The sequence below is a fragment of the Rattus norvegicus genome, chromosome 9 (genome assembly GCF_021556685.1).
Source record: "Rattus norvegicus strain SHRSP/BbbUtx chromosome 9, alternate assembly SHRSP_T2T, whole genome shotgun sequence".
NCBI classification, from domain to species: Eukaryota; Metazoa; Chordata; class Mammalia; order Rodentia; family Muridae; genus Rattus; species Rattus norvegicus.
The window spans coordinates 46,030,691-46,033,764 of NC_141542.1; the positions used below are offsets into that span (position 1 = coordinate 46,030,691).

Sequence of the window (3,074 nt, forward strand, 5' to 3'; positions counted from 1 at the left end):
AATATCAATAGGTGTGCACATTATGTATTGCAGAATCATTTTGCATATTTTAATAATACAATGATACAAAATGTGAAGTTTTTAGAAGATTGCAGATACAAAATCATACAAAATTTACACAATGAATATCAACTTTGTGAATACATATGCATATTATATATTCCCTTTTAACGGATCTCTGTAGATACTAAGTGTGCATAGTCAATTAACCAAAAAATGTTTTTACGTTAATTTTGTTTTCCTGCTCCTTTTCTGATTGTGTGTATCAGCTGCATAAGTTTTTTGGTGGTGTCTTTAGGGTCTTTTCAGAGAGAATAATATCATCTACAAATATGAGTATTTGACTTCTTCATTTTCTATTTGTATCCACATTATTTCCTTCACTTGTCTTATAGCTCTAGGAAAGATTCCATGCACCATATTTAACAGGAGTAGGGAGAATGGACATCCTTATCTTGTTCCTTAATCTAGTAGAAATGCTCTGAGTCGTTTCCATTTAGGACAAGTGTTTTCTGTGGACTTGTTTATGATTTTTATTATCTTGAGAAGTATCTCTTGTATCCCAAGGCTGTCCCAGACAATTATTTTGACAGGATGCCTGGTTTTGTCAAAGGTCTTTTGCTCATCACGAGGGGTTTGTATAGCTTATCAACCTTTAGTGTATTATGAGGTTGAATATGTTTATTGATTATTATAGGTTAAAAATTCTCTGCATCTCTGAAGAAGAAGCCAACTTGATCATGGAAGATAATCTTTTAAATGTACTCTTGTTTTAATGAGATTTTTTTTTTTTTATTAACTTGAGTATTTCTTATATACATTTCGAGTGTTATTCCCTTTCCCGGTTTCCGGGCAAACATCCCCCTCCCCCCTCCCCTTCCTTATGGGTGTTCCCCTCCCAACCCTCCCCCCTCCCCTTCCTTATGGGTGTTCCCCTCCCAACCCTCCCCCCATTGCCGCCCTCCCCCCATAGACTAGTTCACTGTGGGTTCAGTCTTAGCAGGACCCAGGGCTTCCCCTTCCACTGGTGCTCTTACTAGGATATTCATTGCTACCTATGGGGTCAGAGTCCAGGGTCAGTCCATGTATAGTCTTTAGGTAGTGGCTTAGTCCCTGGAAGCTCTGGTTGCTTGGCATTGTTGTACTTTTGGGGTCTCGAGCCCCTTCAAGCTCTTCCAGTTCTTTCTCTGATTCCTTCAATAGGGGACCTATTCTCAGTTCAGTGGTTTGCTGCTGGCATTCGCCTCTATATTTGCTGTATTCTGGCTGTGTCTCTCAGGAGCGATCTACATCCGGCTCCTGTCGGTCTGCACTTCTTTGCTTCATCCATCTTGTCTAATTGGGTGGCTGTATATGTATGGGCCACATGTGGGGCAGGCTCTGAATGGGTGTTCCTTCAGTCTCTGTTTTAATCTTTGCCTCTCCCTTCCCTGCCAAGGGTATTCTTTTTCCTCATTTAAAGAAGGAGTGAAGCATTCACATTTTGATCATCCGTCTTGAGTTTCGTTTGTTCTAGGGATCTAGGGTAATTCAAGCATTTGGGCTAATAGCCACTTATCAATGAGTGCATACCATGTATGTCTTTCTGTGATTGGGTTAGCTCACTCAGGATGATATTTTCCAGTTCCAACCATTTGCCTACGAATTTCATAAACTCATTGTTTTTGATAGCTGAGTAATATTCCATTGTGTAGATGTACCACATTTTCTGTATCCATTCCTCTGTTGAAGGGCATCTGGGTTCTTTCCAGCTTCTGGCTATTATAAATAAGGCTGCGATGAACATAGTGGAGCACGTGTCTCTTTTATATGTTGAGGCATCTTTTGGGTATATGCCCAAGAGAGGTATAGCTGGATCATCAGGCAGTTCAATGTCCAATTTTCTGAGGAACCTCCAGACTGATTTCCAGAATGGTTTTACCAGTCTGCAATCCCACCAACAATGGAGGAGTGTTCCTCTTTTTTAATGAGATTTTTAATGTCTATGTTCATAAATGATATTGACCTATCTTTTTTCTTTGTTAATTTATGGTATTAGAGCAATAGAGGTGGCTTAGTAATAAGAATCTGGAAATGCCTTTCTTCTCTATTTTGCCACATATTTGTGCAATATCAATATTAGTTTTTTCTGTGAAAATCTAGTATATTTTTGTGCTGAACTCATCTAGCCTTAGTTATTTATTTTAGTGGCACAGCTTTAAATTACTTCTTTTATCTCATTGGATATTATTGGGGTATTTAAATTATTTACTTGGTCCTGAAGTATCTTAATACCAATATCTATTAAAACATTCTAATGAGTTTTATAGTAGATATAAAACAGTCCCATGGTAAAACTGTGTGTTTGTGTGTGTGTGTATATGTGTGCTGGTATGAGACAGTTTTTTATAGTATCTCAATTAAAATATATACTTAAGAGTTCCCGAAAGATTCTGCCCCTAGAAGGATATGGATGATTTGTCACATGTGCATTGGCAAATGGCAAAGAGGAGAGAGGTCATGTCTAACTCAGTGTTCTGACTAATGAACATCCGAATGGTTCATAGCCTAATGTTCCCTGAAAAACAGGAGCCTCAGTCAAACAGTAGTCCAGCTTCTCACAGGCCCCAACAACACCCAGTACTGGGAATAATCTAGAAACAAGAAGAAACCCACTTGGAACTGGAGGCAAAATAAAAGGAGCAGTTGATACAGAGAGCCCTCACGTATGACACTCAGATCAGACAGTCCAGATGAGGATCAAGCCCAAGATGATCTCTAAACTGGCACCATTGTGCCTAGGCAGGGAGCTAGCCTGAAATACCAGCAGTTGTACACCTTGGAAGCCTGGGCAAAACCCTTGCCTGGTGCCATGATACATACATACATACATACATACATACATACATACATACATACACATATACACACATACATCATATATATGTATGTATGTTATACACACACATTTATAATTTCACCTAATCACCACTATATGTAGTTACATAAATTAGTTGAATAATTTCTTTTTTGGTCCCATCACAAATTTTTATGATGCATATAAAAAAGCTGCATAACTGCTAGCATTTTCATAA

The 3,074-nt window shown here is 38.5% G+C and overlaps 1 pseudogene; it reads left to right on the forward strand.

Moving 5' to 3' along the window:
• The first annotated feature begins 2,431 nt into the window (after window positions 1-2,431).
• On the forward strand, window positions 2,432-2,555 carry LOC120094934 (small nucleolar RNA SNORA17; annotated as a pseudogene).
• The last annotated feature ends 519 nt before the right edge of the window (window positions 2,556-3,074 follow it).